This window comes from Chiloscyllium plagiosum, unplaced genomic scaffold (genome assembly GCF_037043375.1).
Source record: "Chiloscyllium plagiosum isolate Xiang-an unplaced genomic scaffold, Cpla_swu_hap1 HiC_scaffold_49, whole genome shotgun sequence".
NCBI classification, from domain to species: domain Eukaryota; kingdom Metazoa; phylum Chordata; class Chondrichthyes; order Orectolobiformes; family Hemiscylliidae; genus Chiloscyllium; species Chiloscyllium plagiosum.
Window position 1 is genome coordinate 10,928,465 of NW_028270187.1, and position 25,963 is coordinate 10,954,427.

The 25,963-nt window shown below is 42.8% G+C and overlaps 1 protein-coding gene and 1 long non-coding RNA gene across 5 annotated transcripts in view; one reads left to right on the top strand and one right to left on the bottom strand.

Moving 5' to 3' along the window:
- Positions 1 to 25,805, bottom strand: LOC122544645 (uncharacterized). The gene is made up of 3 exons (XR_015755171.1): positions 25,641 to 25,805; positions 20,377 to 20,458; positions 1 to 887 (listed from the first exon to the last, which is right to left on the bottom strand). It is a non-coding gene; the product is annotated as an uncharacterized LOC122544645 (long non-coding RNA).
- Positions 1 to 25,963, top strand: part of LOC122544532 (histone H1.01-like) — a 179,340-nt gene that overhangs the window by 132,516 nt on the left and 20,861 nt on the right. The window lies entirely within an intron of this gene.

The window sequence follows — 25,963 nt, forward strand, 5'->3', positions numbered from 1 at the left end:
TTCGGTCTCACACTTTTAGTTTATTTTAGCAGTAAGTGGATAAAGCATACGGAGCTCTGGGTCTAGACCTTTCTGTCCATGTCAAACTATATAGTGTGTCAGTTCAGAAAATCCCACACCTTTCTGTCCCCGACCCAGTCTTTTTACATAATAAAAAACGTCATGCAATCACTGAGGTGGGATTGTCTTCTGATTGGCTGTTGATCTGACTCCATTCTCCGCCTCCTTGCGTTCCCGGATGTCCGACCACACATGACCTTGTTTTGCCCGCAAAATGGAGTACCACGTGACCCTATTTTGTCCGGGAGACGGAGTACTACGCGACCCTGTTTTGCCTGCAAAACGGAGGACCACGTGACCTCCTTGCACACCTCCGGCGTGTGAAACAGAGCATCACGTGACCTCCCTGCACGCCTCCGGCGCGTGAAACAGAGCATCACGTGACCTTGTTTTGCGCGCGCGCATAACGGAGCATCCCCAAAGGCTTTCGAATGCCGAGTATATTTACACTCGCATGTTTCAGTATTTATAAGTAAGTCATATATTTACAAGTCCCCCTTCTGGTCTCATGAAAATGAGACCAACAAACCAGTTTTATACATCACATTCGCTCTCCAATACATAGTTTTCCCTTCTTGCCGGAGCCATGGTTTCCGTCTCCATCTGGGAGGGCGGGGAAGCCTTCCCTTTAATTGCTGTGATGATTACCTCCTGCAGTCTGACCGCATGGGATGTCCCCTCCACCACCCTGTTAGGTCCTGTCCACCTTGGCTCCGACCACTTCCGTATGATCATCTTCAGCAGGACCCAGTCCGTGGGAGGTGGCACCTGACTCTGTCGGTCCCCCTTTTCCAATCCAACCTGTTTGGAGAAAGCTGACACCAAAGCTGTTAGTTGATCACAGTAAGGTTTGTACCTTAGAGAGGCTCCTCCTCCCTCTAACATCTGTATTCCAGCTCCTGGTCCAGGGAACTGCTGCCCTGTTGTTAGCTCGTACGGGGTAAACCCTATGATGGAGTTTACTGAACTTCTAATGGACAGTAAAGCAAAGGGTAGGGCCTCCACCCAACTTAACTTTGTTTGGGCACACACTTTTCCTATTTTTCCTTTTATGGACTGATTTATTCTTTCCACTTTTCCTTGTGACTGAGGATGGTACACTGTTCCAAACGCATGTTTCAGTCCGAAAGCTGCTTCAACTTCTTACAGGTCTTTTTTCTTGAAATGTGTGCCATTATCTGACCTGACTCTCTTTGGAAACCCATGCATTGGAATGTATTGGTTTATCCAAAATTTGATCACTGTTTTTGCATCTTCCTTTTTCGCAGGTATCGCTTCTGGCCAACCAGTGCATGCATCCACTGCTACCAAAAGGTACCGGTATCCGTTTACTCTCTCTATCATGTCAGTGTACTCAATCACTATTTCCTGACCTGGCATTCTTGGGAGAGGGAATTTTCCCTCGTGTGGTTTCACTGTTGTTCTCACATTGTATTCTGTACACGTTGTACATTCTCTGATGTAATTTTCAATCATTGCTGGCAGGAACGGATGCCGCCAATGTGTCAGACACCTCTGCATCTGTGTTTTTCCACAATGTGTCAACCCATGACCTTCCTGGAGCATGGAAGCTATCAAACCTGGGGGTAGGACTGGTCTACCGTCCGGTGACCTCCAAATCCCTTCTAACTCTGTGGCCCCTCTCTCTCTCCAAACTGTCAGTTCATGAGGAGAGGCTTTCTGCTGCTCTTTGATTAACACATTTGCATCACAGGCAGGCAGCAGGTCATACACTGTTCTCTCTGTTTGCATCATTATATACTGTGCTGTATACCCTGCTGCTTTCTTTGCTGCTGAGTCGGCTTCTTGATTGCCCTTCGCTACTACTGTATCTGCTTTATCATGTCCTCTACACTTGACCACCGCCACTTCCGCAGGTTTCATTAGGGCCTCCGCTAATCTTTTCATATCTTTTTCATGTTTAATTGGGGTTTTTGCTGCTGTTAAGAATCCTGCTCTAATCCATTGACTGAGTTCTACCTGTATAGCCTCTGCCACATATACAGAGTCGGTGTAGATATTTACTCTTTTTCCCTCTGACCATTCTAACGCAGCAATCATTGCCTGTAGTTCAGCCAACTGGGCTGATTCTTTGCCAGTCACTTTTCCTGTCAACACTTCCTCAGATCCCTCACTTGTCCGTCGCACCACTGCATAGGCTGCTTTAAGACCTTCAGTTGGATGTCTGTAACAGCAACCATCTGTAAACAGCACTTCTTCTGGGTCTACTGGTGTAATTGCCTGTAAGTCTGCCCTAACTTTGAAGTCTCTCTGTATCCTTTCCTCACACATGTGTGGCTCTCCTTCTCCCATGTTGTCAGCCATGTTAATTCCTTCGTGTGTAAACGTTATATGTGGTGCATTCAGGATTTTCTGTAACCTGGTTTGCCGCAGTGACGTCATTGTAAAGGCTGTTGAGTTCACATAGGCCACTATACTACGTGTCGTCAGTACCGTTAGTGAATGGCCCATGACTATATGTGCTACGTTTTGGAGAATTTTTGCTACCCCTGCTGCATGTCTTGTACATGGAGGGTGTTTGTCCTCTATTGGGTCAAGGGTAACACTTACATACATCAGCACCTGCCTGCCTCCCCCTTTTTTCTGAAAAAGAACATTCTGTGTGTAATGTTTCAGAAATATCAAGGAAAAATGGCCCTTTGTAACCCGGGACCGCTAAATCAGCAGCCCGCGTTAGGGCCTGTTTAAGAGATATGAAACTTTCGTCTGCCTCCGTGGTCACTGCAAATGGGCCGACAAATTTCTCATGCCTTGCTCATTGACCATGGCTCTGAGAGGGAAAGTGAGCTCCCCATATGATGCAACGAATCATCTGCTGTATCCTGCCAACCCAAGAAATGAGAGCATGTCTCTTACAGTGACTGGTTCGGTATGGTGCAGAATGGAGGATCTATGGGATGGAGAGACACCTGTCCCCTTAATGGAAATCACTCTACCCAAAAAAGACACCGTTTGTCTGCAGCATTATAACTTAGCCCGTGAGACTTTGAAACCGACTTTATACATGCGAAGCAGCAACATCTTTGTGGCTGCCAGACAAGAAACATGGTCGGGTGCCGCCAAAAGAATGTCATCCACATACTGGATCAATATCACCCCCTTTTGGAGTGTCAGGTCCTTCAGCTGCTGTTTCAGTACCTGATTAAACACCCCCGGCGACAAAATGAACCCTTGAGGGACCCTTGTATAACGTAGTTGCTGGCCTTTATAGGTGAACGAAAAAATGTCCCTCAAATGATCAGCTAAGGGCAAGCAGAAGAACGCGTTGGCCAGATCAATGCACGAGAACCACTTATGGTCAGGGGTCAGGACAGACATTGCAGTGTAGGGGTTTGGAAGTGGAACTGTTGGAGTAGAAATGACGCTATTAATCCGTCTAAGATCATGCGCCATCCGATATTTACCGGTATTCTGCTTCTCTACAGGTAAAATAGGAGTGTTCCAGGCTGACTGGGAGGGTTCTAGCACCCCTGCTGCTAACAATCCTTCAATTGTGTCAGCACCGGATTCAGCCTCTGGTTTGTATGAATATTCTCTCTGCCAAATTGGAGTGTGGTCAATTAAATCGAATGTGATCGGTGTGACGTGTTTGCAGTGACCAACGTCCGTTGAACCTGCTGACCACAAGGTATCTGGTAGAGTGTCAAGCATCGCTGCAGCCTGTGGATGGTCTGTTTTCTTCCTGCCATGAAACCTTTCAGTCTGCCTATGTTCCAGCAGTACCTTGTCAGTTGTCCTATACATAATGCTGTAGGCTTCCTCTGATGGTGAATATTGTAAACTGGGTTTGGACTCAGCTTCCCGATCAGTTAGCGCCATCATACGTTTGGACATAGGTCCCAGATCCTTGGCCTGATAGTTAGCATGCACGGTCAATGTGAGATGAGGTATAGCTTCTTCAGACATCTCATACCATTCCAACTGTTCTGCAGTCAGTTCAACCCATGTCAACCAAAAAAGACAGATTCTTGTCCATTATCCTCATTTGCATATAGGGGTCTGCCAACCCCACATGCCCCTGGATTCTCGGGCCCCGTCAATATTTGTACCCCGTCCTTCCGGCATAGTCTGGGGGTACTCTCCTTGCACCGGGGCTGCAGCTGCATTTGTGGCTTGGTAAGGCTGAGCAGCCTGTTGAAAAAGAGGCTGACTTGAGCGGACATACTGTCCTCCCTTCTAGCCTCATCGAGCTGTAACTTCAGCAACTGCACTTGAGCTGACTCGTTGCTCTGTTTATCTTCATCCTGTTTTGTCCTGTAACGCTTCATGTAGTGCGTCAAGTGTATCTCCCACTGTTCTGTAGAACAACCTGGGATATCAGGATTACTCTCCATTGCCTCTTTTACCTCCTTAGGCATCCCTGCCATAACGGCATTCCTAAATAATGTGGTCTGTTGGTGACCCGACCCTGGATGGCTCCCCGCAGTATCTGTCCACATGCCCTTACACCTCGCCAAAAAGGCAGGCATATCCTCACCCTCCTTCATTGTGAAGGTGAGCAAGTGCATTGCTCCCGGTGGAATCGGAAATCAATCCCTCATTGCCCTTCCCACACAGGTGGCATGCTGCACAAACGGTTCCGAATCAGGTAGTAAGGTGGTCCCCGCCGACGCTTGAATCTGCTGTACTTCCCACATATTCAATTGCTTGCCCAACAATGCTCTCTCCAATCGCCCATAGCTAACTTGTACCCTAGTGTATATTGGCAAAATTTAGTCATCCAAGGCCCACCTCCCTCCATGGGTGGGGGCGTTTTATCCAGGATGCAGTTCATGTCAGTAAATGTGAAGGGCTGATAAACATCCCCCAAATAAGAGCCTCTGTAAATTAATGGCATTTGGTGGTGCTGATACTGTACGGGTTGTCGTAATGTGTCTCTGTGACGCAGGCTGTAACTTGCTTCAGGTAGGGGCTTCATTGGAGGGCCATGTTCGGTATGCATTGTGAGTGAGCCTTTCAAAGTGACGGGGTAAGTGTGTGGGTCATCCTCTGTCAGGGATTCTTCGTCCTCAATATCTGTACTATTTTCAGACTCCCCCCACCCCCCCATCCAATTTGTCTCTATCTCGCTCGTCCCTCAAATCTCTCCTTCTCCTGTCTGAGAACCTGTCATCTAGTAACTGAGCTGACCTATGTTATCTTCCCCTCCTTCCACTCTCAACACAATATGGTGTCGAGTGAGCATCTGGCTCTTCCAATAATGAATGTCTCCCTTGTTTCGGCTGTTCTTTGTTTCTGCTGTGCGTCATTATCACCCTGCTCGCCTCCTCCACTTCTTTAACTCTCCGTTCAGCTTCTAGTGTTAGTTTTTCTACCTTTCTGATGCTTTCTTCTACTGCTTCCACCAGTCTCTCTTTTACTGCTTCATACTCTCTCGTTCCTACTTCTTGCACATCTAACACCCCTTCTTGAACATACATAAGTGGCATTTGTGATACAGGATATGGGGGCGTGATTGTACCCCAGGCGATTTAGAATATAATGGCGCGGATAGTCCTGCCTTTTCTGTCTCCTTTGCCAGTTTTGTCTTAGAGGCACCACCCACCCTCTGTTGTAATGTTTCTTCCGCCATACAGGCTAACGTCATGTTGTGCAAATGAATCCTCCTCTCTTCTTTCTCCTCGCCTTCTTTTGTCCACTTTCTTCTAACTAATATTGACCCTTTCTTTTCCTTCATGTGCTCTTCAACTTCTAATTTAGCTTGCTCTTCTGCTTTTCCTAAAAACGGTGACAATTTCTCCCTCTCCTCATCTTTAGGGACTTTGCCCTGTTGTTGTAATTCTTCCCAAATCTTATCATATTTCTCCAGCATTGTTTTTTGTTTGTCCTTTGCAAGCCCACTAACTAACTGACTTCTAGCTTTACCCCACTGCTGTTTTACGGGCAACATTAAGTCGAAAGAACATCCTCCGTATTCCTCACACTCTTTATCAAATTCCCCTTCCATTTTACGTATTTTTGTTTTAATCCTCCCGTCTAGCAGTCAATTGGTTTGGATATAATATAACTGAGCAACTAACCCAATCAGAGACAAATCCGATGGCCAGTCAGTTTGTATGGAGTACACCCGAGCAACTGACCCTTTCAGCGAGATTTATCAGCAGTGTCGTTGTTGTCACCGTTAGGTTTCCACTGCCAACTCTCTCTCGCTGAGACACCACCGTCCCTGTCTTCAAGACACTACTGGCTTTTCTGCCACCCTCCGTACATTCCCCAATATAAGCTTTAAAACATACAACACAATCATACACCACAATTTGTGAGCGTTGCTTTTATGAGATCCTGCTCAATGGACTTTAAACCTCCTCACACTTACGTACCTTGTTGCTTTTATGGGGACTCTAACCCCACAGGACTTTAAACCCATACGTATTAAACTTTGTTGCTTTTATGGGGACTCTAACCCCAAGGGACTTTAAACCTGTACGTATCAAACTTTGTTGCTTTTATGGGGACTCTAACCCCAAGGGACTTTAAACCCGTACGTACCTTATTGCTTTTATGGGGACTCTAACCCCAAGGGACTTTAAACCCGTACGTACCTTATTGCTTTTATGGGGACTCTAACCCCAAGGGACTTTAAACCTGTATGTACTATATCAATACTTTATCCACTTACTATTACTAGGACACTTGCAGTATAATGACAACAATCAATTTAGTATTTCCAATTGCAGAACTTCGAGAGAAACAGGCGTCTGCTCACCTTTTTTTATGCAGCGCCGCTTGTTGTTGTCATCAGACGTCAGTTGTCCATTGTTTCTATTTTTCTGTCTTTTCTGTCACTTCTCCGTCTTCATCACGTCGGGATCACCAAATTGTCGGACTTTGTCTCAATCTATCAACTTACTTTCTTCTATGTGTGAGCCAAGTCCTGCATGTTCTTTAAATGAAGCAATAGGAGAAGATATTTGGTCTCACACTTTTAGCTTATTTTAGCAGTAAGTGGATAAAGCATACAGAGCTCTGGGTCTAGACCTTTCTGTCCCTGACAAACTAGATAGTGTGTCAGTTCAGAAAATCTCAAACTTTCTGTCCCTGACCCAGTCTTTTTATATCATAAAAAACGTCATGCAATCACTGAGGTGGGATTGTCTTCTGATTGGCTGTTGATCTGACTCCATTCTCCGCCTCCTTGCGTTCCCGGATATCCGACCCCACGTGACCTTGTTTTGCCCGCGAAACGGAGTGCCACGTGACCCTGTTTTGCCCTTCCACGTCTCCGGCGCGTGAAACAGAGCATCACGTGAGCATCCCCAAAGGCTTCCGAATGCCAATTATATTTACACTCGCAGCCAGCCATATATTTATAAGTAAGTCATATATTTACAATGTATGCAGTCAGCTGCCAGAGGAAGTGGTGGAGGTTGGTACAATTGCAACATTAAAAGGCATCGGGATGGGTATATGAATAGAAAGGGTTTGGAGGGATATGGGCCGGGTGCTGGCAGCTGGGACTAGATTGGGTTGGGATATCTGGTTGGCATGGACGAGTTGGACCGAAGGGTCTGTTTCCGTGCTGTACATCTCTCTGACTCTATGTTGCCAGGCACCCAGTTTCAGTACTAGCCTTGGCTCCTTGTGCAAACTGCACTCAGATATGCTCCCCATGTCTGCATTGGTTTTGTTATGGCACAGGGTAAACTAATTTAAAACCAGCAACACAGAAAAGGTTTATCCCATGCAGTAATCTGTGGAAAAATGATAAGCCAAGAACGAGGTAAAGTAAAGATTAACAACTTTATTTCTTCAAGTATAGCAGAGAGTGATTAACTAAAATCTATTTACAACTCCTTCTTCTAACTTATCTTCTATAATACTAGTCCGATAGAACTCCTGATTAAGATTTACAAAACAAAACTTCTTTTCTCAAAACCAGGCAGCTTTCGGTTCTTTTCTGTATTCCTGTCTTTTGTTCTTCTTGGGGATTCTGCTTCACAGGTTACTTAATGATGAATGGACCTTTAAGAGAGCTATTTTTCAGGCAGTCTTTTTACATGCTGGTGGCTTGGCAATTCTCTTTCCAACTGTTCAATTTTCCCTGGTTTTATACCTCCAGAGCATCGGACGGTGTCATTGGCTTTTAAGATTGTCAATGTACTCAATTCGAACTGGATTGGAATTTGATATTTTCAGGATTTAATTTAAACTGATTGGTTGATTCACATGTTTTTGTCTCCAGGCAAACAGCTACTTCCGTTCGACCAAATGTTACTTTTTGTTTACAGAACACTTGGTGATGTCTGGTAGTTCTACTGCCTGATAACTTTCTTAAAGGTACAGTACACCCACATCTTCAAAACAGTTTCACTGGGTGCTCCACAGTCCAAACATGTACAGCTTAGCTGGATTAGTAATGGTAAATTGCCCTGTAATATTCAGACTAGGTGGGTTAACTATGGTAAATATGTGGATATGGGGATTAGGATGGGGTCTATATCCGGGTGGGATACGCTTTGACAATATGTTGCAGGCAGATGGGCCAAATGACCTCTATCTGCACTGGAGAAATTCTATGTACTGTAAATGAAAGTGAGACTTTTTAGACCATTGTCAGTCTCTGACACTCTCAAGCAGTTTGGATAATTTCCACAACTTTTATTCGATGGCCCGGTTTGATTGTAAGCTATTTTCTGGATTGGTCAGTTTCTGGTCTGAATGTGTACTTTGAATGTGAAAGTTTTTTCATTCCGTGTCCTATAATGTCTGTGTATCTGTTTAAATGTGTACCTTTTCATGTTTGATTTTCCTTTGGACCACTTGAAAACAAAGTATTTATTCAGTCATTTTGTCTGAGATGTGTTCTGTTTTCTCCTTTTGGAAACAAATTAAATTGCAATATTTGTTTCAATCTGGCACTTGGCCTACTATTTAGTTCCTCCAGTTTGGACAAAAAGAATTGATACATGAATTACATATAGTCAGAGAGTCAGATAGCAAGTTTAAACCATGGTGAGGTAATTGAATGAATAATTAGTCTGAATTTTTATTTTTTCCCTACTTAAGTGGAATACATTGTGAACAAGCAATAGGTTCAGTATTTTCTAATAAACAAGTAGAATTTACTTCTTGACCAAGGTGATACCATGTATTTTAAATCTATAGGAAGTTGACTTGTACACTGGGACTGACATATCTCACTGTCACCCTGTCCTGGATAACTTGTTTAATGAAATGCTAGTTCTCCCACCTGTGACATCTTTGGGGTCATGTCTTTTCTATTTTTACCTATAGACCTATTAACCTGACAGTATTTCTGTATGTTGCAAGTAATTTTGTACCCACTGTGTATTGACACCATCTCACTCTTTGTTCTGTCCAGAAATTATCAGTTTCCTTCAAGTCCTTCATGACATGAATAAGCACAATAACTGCTGCAGTCTGCAACTGTTTGTTCTTTTGCGAGTGCAGAACTCATCTTGTTTCTTCCATTTACTTGTAAGGTTTGTGTGCTTAGGAATTACTATTTACCTGTCAGTCTGTGCTATTCAATGGGACTATGGATTTGGCTTATTGTCCTTCAAAACTCTGCTCAGATGTGACAGACTGTGGACAGATGAGAGCCATGCTGTCTAGTGAAAAACTTGGAAACAAAAATTTAATGTTGACTACGCAGGCTGTTGTGAACATGCACTGATTTTATGTCGAAAAAACATTTTTGAAAGAAACAGTTGTTATGATACAGGAAGGATGCTCACACTTGATTGATCCTGCTTCAATCTTCCTGGTTAAAAATCACACAACTCCAGGTTATAGTCCAACAGGTTTAATTGGAAGCACACTCGCTTTCGGAGCGACGCTCCTTCATCAGGTGAGCGTCGCTCCGAAAGCTAGTGTGCTTCCAATTAAACCTGTTGGACTATAACCTGGTGTTGTGTGATTTTTAACTTTGTACACCCCAGTCCAACACCAGCATCTCTGAATCAATCTTCCTGCGTTGTGTTACTGAGCAGTTTAAATGCTTGCTGTGAAGTGGACAGCCAGTAAGCAAAGGAGATAGTTTTCAGTTCATGTTTCCTGAAGTGAATGGGAAAGACCTTATTTTCTTTGACTGTTTGTGTCTGTAAGATTCACAGGCAAGTGAAACCACAACACATTGTCACAGAAAGGTTCTGTGCTGTTCTTCGGAGTCAACTCCGATAGTGCAGAGTCTAACTGGGAGTAATGATATCAAGGTGTGGCCTTCAGTGTCATACAGTTATACAGCACAGAAACAGATCCTTTGGTCCAAGTTGTTAGTGCTGAGCAGAGATCCTAATCCGACCTAGTCCCATTTAAGTTAAAAATCTCAACACCAGGTCATTCTACGACAGGTTTACGTGGAAGCACGAGCTTTCAGAGCGATGAAGGAGCAGTGCACTGAAAGCTAGTGCTTCCAAATAAACCTCCTGTACGATAAAATGGTGTTGTGTGATTCTTAACTTTGTCCACCCCAGTCCAATGCTGGCACCTCCACATCATGGCTAGTCCCATTTGGCAAATAACCCTCTAAACTGTTCCTATTCTTACACATATCCAGGTGCCTATAAAATGCTGTAGTTGTACCCATCACCTCCACTTCCTCTGGTAGCTCATTCCATGCAAGCACCATCCTCTTTGATAAAGTAACCCCTTAGGTCCTTTTTAAATCTTTTTTCCACAATTTAAACTGTGCCCCCTATTTTTGCATGCACCCACATTCAGAAAAAGACCTTCACTATCACCCTATCATGCCCCTCATGATTTTTTCAATCAGTACAAAGGCCACACCTCATTCTCCGACAGTGCAGGTAACAAAGCAACAGCCTGTTCAGCCTCTCCCTATAACTCAAAGGACTGAGAAGTGGCGGGTGGAATTTAAATCAGATAAATGCAAGGTGCTGCATTTTGGGAACGCAAATCTTAGCAGGACTTATACACTTCATGGTAAGGTCCTAGGGAGTGTTGTTGAACAAAGAGACCTTGGAATGCAGGTTCATAGCTCCTTGAAAGTGGATTCGCAGGTAGGTAGGATAGTGAAGAAGGCGTTTGGTATGCTTTCTTTTATTGGTCAGAGTACTGAGTATAGGAGTTGGGAGGTCATGTTGTGGCTGTACAGGACGTTGGTTAGACCACTGTTAGAATATTGCGTGCAATTCTGGTCTCTGCATTCTGATGTTGTGAAACTTGAAAGGGTTCAGAAAAGATTTACCCAAGGATGTTTCCAGGTTTGGAGGATTTGAGCTCTCGGGAGAGGCTGAACAGGCTGGGGCTGTTTTGCCTGGAGTGTCGGAGGTTGAGGGGTGACCATAAGGGGTTTACAAAATTATGAGGGGCATGGATAGGCAAAGTCTTTTCCCTGGGGTTGGGGAGTCCAGAACTAGAGGGCATAGGTTTAGGGTGAGAGGGGAAAGATATGAGAGACCTCAGGGGCGACCTTTTCACACAGAGGGTGGTACGGGTATGGAATGAGCTGCCAGAGGAATTGGTGGAGGCTGGTACAATTGCAACATTTAAGAGGCATCAGGATGGGTTTATGAATAGGAAGGGTTTGCAGGAATATGGGCCGGGTGCTGGCAGGTGGGAAGAGATTGGGTTGGGATATCTTGTCAGCATGGACTGGTTGGATCAAAGGGTCTGTTTCCACGCTGTACATCTCTATGACTCTATAACTCAAACCCTCCAATCCTGACAATGAAACATACTGATGAGAGTAGTGCAGTTGATGTGGTTTACACGGACTTCTGTAAGGACTTTGTCCTAGCATAACCTCCGACTGGGGATGAAAGATTAGATTAGATTACTTACAGTGTGGAAACAGGCCCTTCGGCCCAACAAGTCCACACCGACCCGCCGAAGCGCAACCCACCCATACCCCTACATTTACTCCTTTAACCTAACACTAGGGGCAATTTAGTATGGCCAATTCACCTGACCCACACATCTTTGGACTGTGGGAGGAAACCAGAGCACCCGGAGGAAACCCACGCAGACACGGGGAGAATGTGCAAACTCCACACAGTCAGTTGCCTGAGTCGGGAATTGAACCCGGGTCTCTGGCACTGTGAGGCAGCAGTGCTAACCACTGTGCCACCATGCCGCCCACCGTGCCGCCCAAAGACTCGGCAGGCAGGCAGGATTCAAGCAAGTGGTTTATTCAACCAGAACCTGGTTAGCGCAGGCAGAGGGCCAAAGGATTGTCCTCTGAGACTGGCCTCAGAACAGAGGTCCATGACACACTCTGATTTTACAATAAAAAGCAATATTTTTTGTTATCAGAAAATTTATAATCATAAACTTGATTACAATGATCTTACCTTGCAAACCCTCTTCAATGAGACCTAATCAATGGTGGGCATTTCTTTGGACAATCCCAGGATCCCCGACCTCTCAGTTTCACGGAAACTAATCTCAAGGTCTTGCGATCTTTCTATTCATTCACATTCCAAAGTTATTTGCGATATGCCTTTGGGTTTCTCTCAGGCTAGCTTGTCTCTCAGGACAGCTTGAATGTTGTTATTCATTGTATTCCATTTTATCAAGTTCAATTGCTCCTCTGATCTAATTAGGGCAGTGGGAAACATATGAAGAAAAATCAAAGGACAGTTTGTTTTGACTTACTTGCCATCGACTTGTAATTTTAATTTTTGTTATACAAAGTTAGCTACAAAGTGTAAATTTTTTGCCCCAATTGTTCGCACTCTGATTAATAGGCTGTGAGCAATCTATTTTGTACTGGCATAAGAGAAATCATTACCTAAAGCTAGCTAACCTTCACTTCCAGGTTTAAATGCTTCTTTTCCTCTTTATGCTTTGGTATTATGCACCTTCTTTTATGCTGAAAACTACGGTGATGATGGTAAGACTCTTTACGAGAACCTTTTCCTTAATTCAAGAAACTGAGTACTATAAAATAACTTTAGCTGTTGCACCCTCGGCTGTTTTAGGGCATTAATGGGCTGTTACTAGCACCTGGTGATTGTTCATGAACTGGGACAATTACCCTTTCATTTAATGTGGCTGGAATTACTCATTTATTAGACCTTTGGTCTGCTTGTCAGAACTGTTTTGAATGGGAACTGGCTGGGTCCTTGGAGTGACTTGTTCAATGGTATCATTCTGCCTGAGTGAGGAGGCTGTACGCCTTAGTTTCTGCCTGCCATTCTGTTTCACAGCCTGCTGCTTAATTTTACTTTCCACTTCTCAGCCAGTTTGTGTTAACAGACATGAGCCACTCACTTCTGGCCAGATACAGGCCACCCCAATAGCCTTTGACAAGGCCAAAGTCCCATATAAAAGACTGGTCCAAGCTTGGGTCTTGGAGTCTTAAGTGCACTGGAGCTGAAATTAGCTTGCAGACAGGGTGCAAACTATTGTGCGTTTGTGACTGGAAGCCTGTGACCAGCAGTGAATCACAGGGATCAGTGCTGGGACCCTTGCTGCTTGTTAAGTACATATTAACAATTGGATGTGAATATAGAAAATATAATCAGTAAGCCTGCAAATGAATTTTTCGTGTTGAAGTATTAAATATTTCAGTGCAATCTTGGTGTGCAAAGGACCTGTTTCTGTGTTGTATTGTTCTTTGTTCTATGACATGAAAATGACATGAGGGCGATGGTCTCGGGCTACAGTATGAGTACATTGGCAGAAGAATGGCAGATGGAACTTAAATCCTGATAAATGTCAGGTAATGCATTTTGGGAGTTCTAATAAGGGAAAGAATTACACAATGAAGGATTGGTCCTGAGGGAGTACTGAGGAACAAAGGGACCTTGGTGTACAAGTCTATAGATCCCAGAAGGTGTCAGCATAGGCAGACAGGCTGCTGAAGGCGGCATACTGAATGTTTTCTGGAGCTGTCGAATATAAGAGCAAGGAAGTCTTATTCCAACTTTATAAAACAGATCAAATACTGTGTGCAGTTCTGATTGCCACACAATTAGAAGGATGGGATTGGCTGGAGAGGATGCAGTGGGTTGGAAAGTCTCCATTAAAAGGGGAGACCGTTTGAGCTGGGTTTCCTTTCCTTGGAGCAGAGGAGGTTGAGGGAGGATCTGACTGAGATATACTAAATTGTGAATGATGCAGATGGAGTAGATTGTGAGAATCTTTCTCCCCTTGGCAGACGTGTCTGAGACCAGAGGGCAAAAGTTGAAGTTGTGGGGACAGCAGTTTAGAGGATATCTGTGAAAAATAGTTTGATGTTGATGGTGGGTAAAGTTTGGATTGTGCTGCCTGAGAGTGTGATGGAATGCTCTCTCAGAATTTAAGCAGCATCTGGATATGCCCTTAAGAAACCAGGGCATAGTCAGCAGTGGGCCAAGTGCAGATAAATAGGATGAATGCAATTTGGTGTTTGTTGGACATCATGGACATGTTGGGCTGAAGGATCTGTTTCTATGCTGTATGACTCTATATCGCTATAACATCCTTGTAAATCTTTTCTGCAGCATCTAAAGTTTAACATCATCCTTCCTGGAGAAGGGTGATGAGCGTTTTACGCAATCTCAAGTGGCATCACTAATATCCTGTACAGCCACCAGATGACATCCCAACTCCGACACTCAATGTTCTGACCATGAAGAAAAGCATGCCAAATACTTTCTACACTGCCCTGCCTACCTACAACTCTACTTTCAAGAAAATATGCAGCTGCACCCCTCAGTCTCTTTGTTCAGCAACACTTGCCAAGGCCCCACCATTAAGTGTATAAGTCCTGCCCTGGTTTGCCTTAATCAAAATCTAACACCTCACATGTATCTAAATGAAACTGAATCTGTCACTTCTTGGCCCACCCGACAAAGGTCATAATTAATATTTGTTTTTCAGTGCACTTGAAGACTGTTGAAGTAAAGGTAGGTGTTAATTACCCTGCACTGTATTGTGATGGTGCTCACCATGATTGGGGCACTTGTGTGGCTCTACAGAGGGCAGGAGGAAGCAATGATTTTCTCTCATGCAGTGGTCCAAATTGGAACAGCCAAACTAAACTTTTTGAAGAATAAAACTTTTGAATTCTTCTTGTAAAAAGAAAAATGAGCAGGTTTAGTAATCTACATTATCTTGTGGGGAGTTACCAAGACATAGTCACATCTCAGGTACAAGAAAAATGGCCAATGGGTTACAGTCAGGGGACTGAAGGGGAAGGAGCCCCTGTGTCCATTCCCCCTAATAACAAATGTACTGTTTTGGATACTATTGATGGGCGGGGGAGAAAACTTACCAGCAGTAAGCCACATGGTACAGGTCTCTGGCAAAGAGTCTGTCCCTGTTACTCGGGGGGGGTGGGGGAGGAAGAGGAAGAGAGAGAAGAAGAGTGCATTCGTTATTGGGTTCTCCATAGTTAGAGTGGAGTTGTGGACAGTGGTGAAGGATGTTACAGGTTACACTGGTACATAGATAAGCTGCAGAGTTGGGCTGAGAGGTGGCAAATGGAGTTTAGTGTGGAAAAGTGTGAGATAATTCACTTTGGAAGGAGTACTGGTCTAATGGTAAGGTTCTTGGTAGCGTAGATGAGCAGAGAGATCTTAGTGGACATGTACATTGATCCCAGGTTGATAGGGTTGTTAAGAAGGCATACAGTGGTTAGCTTTTATTGGGAGAGGGATTGAGTTTTGGAACCATGAGGTCACGGTGCAGCTCTACAAAATTCTGGTGTGGCCGCACTTGGAAAATTGCATCCAGTTCCAGTCCCCACATCATAGTAAGGATGTGGAAGCTTTGGAAAGGGTTCACAGGTGATTTACTGGGCTGTTGTCTACTCTGGAGGGAATGTCTTATGAGGAAAGGCTGAGGGACTTCAGACTCCATTAGAGAGAAGAAGGTTGAGAGGTGACTTAATATGAGACACTTAAAATAATCAGAGGGTTAGAAAGTGTGGGCAGTGAGAGCCTTATTCCTCTGATGGTGTTGGCTAGCACCAGAGGACATCGCTTTAAATTGAGGGATGATAAATATAAGACAGATGTCAGAGGTAGTTTCTTTAGTCAGTGGTAGGGGCATGGAAAGTTCTGCCTGCAACTGTTGTAGACTCGCCAACTTTAAGGGTGTTTAAATGGTCATTGGATAAACATATGGATGATAATGCAATAGTATACTGCACTGTCATGTTCTGTGTTCTATTATCTGTCTAAATCTTTCCTACTCCATTGTTTCAAATTACGATTATGTGATCACATTGAGTCCTTGAGAAAATGGGATTGAGTTTTCGTGTGTCTTATATCAGACTTCATAGAAATGCAGGGCTATTTGTAGAAAATGAAAGTTACTTTGAAACAATGGGGTAGGAAAGATTTAGTGAGATAATAGAACACAGAACATGACAGTGCAGTCAGTATACTATTCCATTTTCATCCATATATTTATCCAATGATCATTTAAATGCCCTTAAAGTTGGCGAGTCTACTGCAGTTGCCATTTTGATGACGATCGAGGCATAAAAAAATCTGTTCCTGCAAGTTGGAGAAATGGAGAATGATGTTATGATGAGGGTGGGAATGGCAGCTCCTCTGCCACCATGATACATTTATGGAAATGGAAAGCTGTCTGAGTGGGAGGAGAATTGTTAACTGGATGTCTCTGACTGCTGCAGACCACAATGACTCCATGAGAGAGTGATATTTATCTTGATTATATCATTTTCTGTTGCCTGAAGTATATATGGAACTCCATAACTGTTAGTCCTGCTCTGCAGTTATGGTGTTTGTATTTTGAACTAATTCTGAATTAAGTCAGTTGCTTTGTGTGTGTGTGTATGTGTCTGTGTGTGCCTGCAGTATTTATTCTATATTGTCAGGAATAAAAACAGAAATTCCTAGAGAAACGCAGTTCTGAATAACAGTTACTGGTCCCAAAACATTAACTCTGCTTTCTCTCCACACATGCTGCTGGACACGCGGAGTTCTTTTTCAGCAACTTCTCCTTTTGTTTCCAGCCTGGAGCATCTGCAGTTTTAATTGTCAGGTTTTGGCACAGAATGGGTGTTTGGAATTCACATTGTTTAATTGTCATGTGACTGTATGTGACAACTATTCATTAAAGGGTTAACTCTGTCCTGCCCAATCACTAATAAATTAATAACACTATTTCATCCTGTAAATTGGTGACTTTTATCTGGTTTCCTTCTATCTCTGTATTTAACATCTATGTTATATATGGTTTTTGAAATGATGCTACAGTCGGATTTTCTTTTCCATCTTGACTTTAACTCCAAAAAGTCACATTAAATGTAAATTTAATGCCTTCTTGGGCATATATTTCAGATAAGAATTCAGTCTAAACCTCTTGAAAAATGGTGTAAATGTCAATGGGCTTGACAATATTAGGTAAGGACTTCCAAAAGCTGATTAATGGCAGATGTTCACAGGTAAAGTGATGGCTGGAAAATGGGAAACCTTCAAAATGAGATAACGAGAGTCCAGTGACAGTCTGTTCCTATTAGGATGAACGGCAAGTCTGGAAACTGTAGGGAATGCTGGATGATGGAGAAATTATGGTTTTGGTCCAGAGAAAGAAGGAAACGTATGTCAGGTATAGACAGCAGAGATCGAATGAATCCTTAGAAGAAGAAAAGACAGTAGGAGTATACTCGAGAGGGAAATCAGGAGGGCAAAAAGGGGGCATGAGATAGCTTTGGTAAATACGGTTGAGGAGAATCACAAGGGATTTTAAGAATACATTTAAGGACAAAAACGTAACTAGGGAGAGATTAGGGTCCCTCAAAGATCAGCAAGAAGGCCTTTGTGTCGAGCCACAAAAGATGGGGGAGACACTCAATGAGTATTTTGTATCACTGTTTAATGTGGAGAAGGACATGGAGGTTACAGAATGTGGGGAAATAGATGGTGTCATCTTGAAAGATGTCCATATTACACACAAAAGTAGTCCTGGATGTCTTGAAACGCATAAAAGTGGATAAATCCACAGACCCTGATCAGGCGTACTCTAGAACTCTGTGGGAGGTTACGGAAGTGATTGCTGTGTCCCTTGCTGAGATATTTTTATCATAGATAGTTACAGGTGAGGCGCTGGAAGACTAGAGTTTGGCTAACGTGGTGCTACTATTTAAGAAAGGTGGTAAGGAAAAGTCAGGGACCTTTAGGCTGGTAAGCCTGCCATTGGTGTTGGGCAAGATGTTGGAGGGAATCCTGAGGGACAGAATTTACACGTATTTTGAAAGGCAAGGATTGATACGGGACAGTGAACATAGTATTGTGCATGGGAAACCATGACTCTCAAACTCCACTGAGTTTTTGGAAGTAGTACGAAGAGGATTTCCCCATGGGAGACTGGTAAGCAAGGTTAGACCTCATGGAATACAGAAGAACTAGCCATTTGGAGACAGAATTGGCTCAAAAGGAAGAAGACAGAAAGCAGCAGTGGAGGGTTGTTTTTAAGAGTCGAGGCATGGGACCAGTGGAGTGCCACAAGGATCGGTGCTGGGTCCACTACTTTTCTTCATTTACATAAATGATTTGGATGTGAGCAATGGAGGTAAGACACCAAAATTGGAAGTGTAGTGGACAGCGAAAAAGGTTACCTCAGATTACAAACTGGATCTTGATCAGATGGGTCAATGGGCTGAAGAGTGACAGATGGAGATTAATTCAGATAAATGCAATGTGCTGCATTTTGGGAAAGCAAATCTTCGCAGGATTTATACACTTTATGGTAAGGTCCGAGGGAGTGTTATTGAACAAAGAGACTTCGGCGTGCACGTGCATAGTTCCTTGAAAGTAAAGTAACAGGTAGATGGGATATTGAAGAAAGCGTTCCATATGCTTTCCTTTATTGGTCAGAGTATTGAGTACATGTTGCAGCTGTACAGGACATTGGTTATACCCCTGTTGGAATATTGTATACAATTCTGGTCTCCTTCTTATCAGAAGGATGTTGTGAAACTTGAAAGAGTTCAGAAAGGATTTACAAGGATGTTGCCAAGGTTGGAGGATTTGAACTATAGGTACAGGTTGAATAGGCAGGGGCTGTTTTCCCTGGAGCATCGGAGACTGAGGGGTGACCTTATAAAGGTTTATAAAATTATGAGGAGCATGGATAGGATAAATAGACAAGTTTTATGTTCCCTGGGATGGGGGAGTCCAGAACGAGAGGGCATAGGTTTAGGGTGAGATGGAAAAGTTATATAAGAGACCTAAGTGGCAAGATTTTCACACAGAGGGTGGTACATGTATGGAATTAACTGACAGAGGAAGTGGTGGAGGCCAGTAAAATTGCAACTTTTAAAAAAGCTTCTGAATGCGTATATGAATAGGAAGGGTTTGGAGGGATATGGGCCGCTGCTGGCAGGTGGGACTAGATTGGGTTGGGATATCTGGTTGGCTTGGACGAGTTGGACTGAAGGGTCTGTTTCTGTGCTGTACATCTCTTTGACTCGAAGATGGATGAGGGAAGAGTGGTGTATGTGTTCGATATGGATTTCAGTAAGATGTTTGGCAAGTTTCTTCATTGTAGACTTGTTAGCAAGGGTAGTTTACATGAAAATCAGGAAGAACTAGCAATTTGGACACAGAATTGACTTGAATGTGGAAAACAGAGGGTGGTTGTGGAGGCCTACCTTTCAGACTGGAGACCTGTGATCAGTAGTGTGCCACCAGGATCAGTGCTGAGTTCACTGCTTTTCCTTATTTTTATAAATGATTTGAATGTGAACATAAAACGTTTGCAGATGACGCCAAAATTAGCAGTGTAGTGGACAGCAAAGAAGGTTCCCTCAGATTACAACAGGATCATGATCAGGTGGGCCACTGGGCCGACCAGTGGAAGATGGAGTTTAATTCAGATAAATTTGAGGTGCTTCATTTTAGAAAGGCACATCAAGGCAGGGATTATACACTTAATGCTAAGGTCCTGGGGAGTAATGCTAAACAAAGAGACCATGGAGTGCATGTTCATAGTTCCTTGAAAGTGGAGTCGCCGGTCGATAGGATAATGTTGCAGCTGTATAGCCAATTGGTTCAGCCGCTTTGGAATATTGTGTGCAATTCTGGTCTCCTTCCTATTGGAAGGATGTTGTGAAACTTGAAACATTCAGAAAAGATTCGTAAGATTGTTACCAGGGTTGGAGTGTTTGAGCAAAAGGGAGAGGCTGAAGAGGCTGAACCTGTTTTCCCTGGAGTGTTGGAGGCTGGGAGGTGACCTTATAGAGGTTTATAAAATCAGGAGGGTCACTGTAATTGTAAAAAAATTGTAATTCCTCCGTGATATTTAACACTTGATTTGAAAATTTCTCTCTGGAAATTGAATCAATGTGTGTCTAATTCAATCTATTCTATAACAATGGAAAGGATGATCTTCAGTCTGACAGCAGTAACATACCTGCTGTTTTTTCGAAGGAACTGATCACACTTGGCTTTGTACTGAGCACATATTACAGTGTCTTGGTCCTTCAAGTAATTGTCTGGAGGAAGACAGAAGAGACATCGTTTGTAAATCAACATTAAGTCAATCGAATAATTTAATAATAATTAGGCTGTTTTTTGTCTTCAAGACAGCAATTCTAACAGGACCACAGGCTGATCCTCTTCTTGGCCTGAGCTGCTCTTTGGTGATTATATTTTTTAAAAAGTACCAATTCACTGAGAACCACATATTAACCAATACCTCTACAAACACCTCTGGCATCTGGATAATAAAGTTTGTCTGGATATGAAAGTTTCCTTATCTATCCATACCTGTCAGTTCCTGCTCAGTAAATGTGTGAAGATAATTATCAAGATGTACCTGTTAAATGCTGCTCTGTGAATATCTGAGTGTAGTTTATCAAACTGTAATTATCAATCTGTATAATCAGTGCAAATATGTGAGTGAATGCAGTATTCAATCTGTCCCGGTCACTCTCTGGTAAATATATTTACATTTTCTCATCACAGAGACAAATAGGGACAGACTAATAACTGCACTCATACATTCACATACCATAAACCGACAGGTGCAGATTGGTAACTGAACTCCTGTGGCCACATAAAGGAAACTGCCAGGGACTGGTTGATAAATACATTTCAAACATTTTAAATAAATAGGATCAGTCCCTAGTGTTTCTCTGATGTGGATATGCAAGTTTAGTTATCAATATATATATACCTGTCAGTTTCTGCCCTGCAAATGTGCATGTTTGCTTTGCCAATCTGTCCCTAAAAGTTTCTGCTGTGTACCTGCGAGTGTAGTTATCAACCTGAACCTGTCAGTTTCAGTTTTGAGAATGCGAGTTTCGATATTAATCTCTACCTGTCACTTTCTGCTGTATGAATATTAAATGCAGTCATCAATTTGTACCTAACAGTTTATTCTGTGAGAATGTAGATATTGATCTCTACCTGTACGTTTAAGCTATATCAGTATGGGAGAGCAATTATCAAACAATATCTGTCAGGTTTTGCTATTTGACACCAGAGTGTTACTGTTTCTACTATGTCAATATGACGGTGCAGATACCAATCTGTCCCTGTCAGATTCTTCCCTGTCAATATGTGAATACAGTTATTGAGCAGTACCCATCAGCTTCTGCTCTGTGAATGTGGGTGTATTAATCAAACTGTAGCTGTCAGCTTCAGTGATGTGAATGTGGGAATAGAGTTATCGTTCTCTACCTGTCATTTTCTTCTTTGTCAAAGTGAGTGGAACTGTCAATCTGTATCTTTCAGACTCTGTTGTGTGAATACATAAATATAGATGTCAATCTGTAGCTGTCAGTTTCTGCTTGGTGAATATGTTTGTGTAATAGCCAATCTTTCCAATTTCTACTATGTGAATGTGTGAACTGAGTTTTCACCTGTCACTATCCATTTCTGCTTTGTGAATGTGAGAGTTTAGTTATCACTCTTTCCCTGTCAGGCTCTGTAATATCAATGTTTTGAGTGTATTTACTCATCGTTTCCTGTCAGTTTGTGTGACTGTAGTTATCAACTGGTACCTCTTAGATTCTGCTATGTGAATATGTGAGTGTAATTATCCGTTTCATTTGATCTGACTTATTATTCTCACACACACTGACATACAATGAAAAGTATTGTTTTGTGTACTTAACAGGCAAATAATATCAGACAAAATGCATCAGGGTAATAGAACAGAATCTGTAATACAGTATTAAAGCTGCAAAGAGAGAGAGATTAACATTAAAATTTGAGCAAGATTAGAGTGGTGCTGGAAAAGCACAGCAGGTCAGGCAGCATCTGAGGAGCAGGAAACAAAATCGACATTTCAGGCAAAAGCCTTTCATCAGGAATGCCCGAAACGTCAATTTTCCTGCTCCTCGGATGCTGCCTGACCGAAACGTCGATTCTCCTGTTCCCTGGATGCTGCCTGACCTGCTGCGCTTTTCCAGCAACACATTTTCTGCTCTGATCTCCAGCATCTGTTGCATTTGAAGTGACATGCAACAGCAAGCTCAGGGTCTTTTTGTCTGGATAGAATGTAGGCGTTCTGAAAAGTGGACACCCATTCTGCGTTCAGTTTCCCCAACATAGAGGAGACCACATTGTGTGCATTTTCCTTGCCACTGTCAGTTCTGAGGACCAGTCACTGGACCTGAAATGCTGCCAGACCTGTGAATTTTCCACCAATTTTTGTTTTGTTATCAATCTCTCGCTGGGAGTTTCTTCTCTGTGAATATCGTTATCAAAGTGTACACATCAACTTATGTGATTTGAAATTGGGAGCATAATCAATCTATTCCTGTCAGTTTCTGCTTTGTGAATATGAGAGTGTAGTTATCAATCTTTCTCTGAAATTTACTGCCACCTGCATGTGAGTTATTTACCAACCTGTCCCTGTCAGATTCTGCTCTGTGCATCTGAGAGTGCAGTTAATAAACTGTATCTGTCAGCTTCTTATTTATAAATGTGCAATTTAATTTATCATCCTGTACCTGTCAGGTTTTGCTGTGCAAATCTGTTAGTCTAGTTATTAACCTGTACCTGTCATGTGTGTGTGCATGATTATTGTTCTCTCCCTTTCAGTTTCTGCAATATGAATATGTGAGAACAGATATCAATCGATGTCTGTCAGTTTTGGTTGTGTCCATACGAGAGTTTAGGACTTGATGTATAAATGTCAATTTCTGCTGTGTCCATGTGTGAATTTAGGAATTGATCTATACATGCCAGTTTCTGCTGTATCACTGAGAGTGAAGTTCTCAATGAGTTCCAGTCACTTTCAACTCTTCTATCAAATTTGCTCAATTCTCTGGCAACCAATAATATTCTAGAATCTATTGTTGATTGCCAGAAAAATTCATCTGATTCACTAATGCGCTTGAAGGAAGGAAACTGCCATCCTTACCTTGTCTGGCCTACATGTGACTGCAGACACACATCAATGTGGTTAACTCCTAAGTACTGCATGGGTAGTTAGGGTTGGGCAATAAATGCTGGCCTAGCCACTGAGGCCCCCATCCCATGACTGAATTAGAAAAAAAAAGTTCTCTGTGACTGTGATTCAATCCGTGATAGCAGTTCTTATGGTGTTGTGATTGTGCCTTAAACACTTAGGCATTTTGTGATTTATGACTCAATCACAGAATTGGTACAGCCATTCAGTGTGTTGTGTCTGTGCTGGGACATTCTATTCTTGATCTGTTCTCCATACTAGTTTCCAATAACTGTTTGGGATTCTGAACTTCATCCACTCACTACCAGTGTCTCGGTGTAAATGGCAATTTGAGATTAGTTCTGCAGTTATCAGCCTTTTAAAACCTATAGTACCAGTTTTGCTCTGTGTGCAGTGACGAGTTGAATATTTGAATGCCATTCTCTTTCTATGTTCAGTTGTGTTTTTTCAGTCAGGGTGTAGGATAAACCAGTTCAATGTTCGCTAAATCTGGTGATTGATGGATTAATATTGGTTCAGTACTTATCTTTGAATCAGTTTTAATTTTACATTTTGTGTGTGCACTAGTTTTTGGCAGTTACTGCTGGGCACTGCAATAATGTAACATCTAAAACTAACATCTTCTGAAGCATTTAATAATTTGGTCAGTCAATTTATGACTGTCCATATCTGGAAGTAGTTGTGGGCCTAAATTGCATTTTTCTCCCTTTTAACCATTAACTGGCTTGATGTGAGTGAGTTTTCTGTTGTTCTGCCAATCTGTATCACTTTGAAGAATGGTACTGGTCTATATCACACTGACATTGTCGGTATGTCTCCTTGTGTTTCCAGTCCTGATCCACTTTCAGATGGGTTTAAAGTCTTATCAATCAGTGTTTCACACATTTAAAAATTGTGGAAATGCTTCTGTATTACTCAGGCCCTCAATAAGAATGGGAGTGTGGATAAAGTGTATTTTCATCAACACCAGGCTGAGAGACAGGCAGACAGAGACAGATGTGTATGCACATGTGTGAATGAGCTTGAAGCATCCTCTCGGGAAGCATCCTCTGTAGATCAGGCTTGACCAAGAGGGTCATCTGGAATTTACATTGTTTGATTATTGTCTTTATCCAGGACAACTATTTATCAAAAGAATAAATTTGTACTGGTCAGTTACTCAATGTCCAACTTTGCTTCTCTATCTGCACTCAATATCAACTTCATATATACTTGTTATAACAATATAACAGCATGATTGATTATTGATTATAACTTTAAAAATGCCTTTTCTACATATGGATTTAATGCAGCTCAAATGTATATTTATTACAAGCATACAGTCTAACCTGCTTCTAATCTTATGAATGATAATTGGCTTTGAATAGTGGAATTTACCATCACTGAGGTGGTATGCATTCAGAACAGGGTGAAATATAGATTTATATATCATCTGTTGCGTTTAACTCTTGGATTGAATGTGTACTTCTGGAAATGGAGCTCAATGTGCGTCTGACTTAATCCACTCAGACAGTGGAAAGGACATTCTCCACTCTGTCAGTGGTAACATACCTGCTGATTGTGAGAAGCAGCTGGTCGCTCTTGGATTGGTCCATCAAATATTTGCCTGGAGAAAGACAAAAGAGAGAGCTCCTGTACATCACTAGCAGCTGAGTAGGAAGACATTAAATAATCAATGCAATATTCAGGTTATGATCATTATAATTCTTTGTTTTTGAACAAGGTCAGGTGAACAGAGCAGATCCTGGTTCCACTCGAACCCAGAGCACCTTCCAGTCTTTTTCTATTTTCGAAATTCTAAAACATTTTACTAAGATAAAAATAAACTAACCAAAATACGCACAGCTCCACAAATGTAATGATTAGACAGTTCAATATCCAACTCCCAATACACCACCTGTTGAAAGACGAACACTGGGCCCGATTTCACATACTTTGAGACGTTCCCGGTGCCTGCTATATTTACCCTTCACAGGATTATTACACTTGTTTCTACTGTCCTTTATTTCAATGTCTATTCGCAACAAATAGCGGGAAACAGAAGCCAAACAATGAATTTCCATCAGAGTGTAGGTAATTAAAAAACACAAGAATATCCCACAGCAGCTTCTTCCCCCTCTGCCTCCCTCAGCAGGCCCACACACAGCCCGAGAAAGGCCTCTCTCTTCCCCCCAGCCCGCTCACTCCAAGTTCCGGGACCAGTTCCTGCTCCGCTCGGCCTCTTACAAACAGCCCCCGGTTCTCCCTGAACTCACCCCGAATCAATCCCGGTCTCGGAGCCCCCTCTGTGTCCCAGGCTCCCATCCCGATGTGCTGCTGGAAGGAGCCTGCTGTTCCCTCGCTTCCCTGGGCGCTGATCTCTCCATTGCGGTCTGTTTCAAACAAACCTCTTGCACTCACTGAGTCAATGCTCCTCAATGGCAGCGCTGGGGGTGGGCCTCACGCATGCGCTCCACTCGTCAGGACCAATCTGCATTGGGGGTGGGGCAGCATCGCGCATGTGCCGGTTTTCCCGATGACTCACAGAAACAAACATCAATTGGTCATTTCCCCAATTCCCTTTTCTCCCAGTTTGACC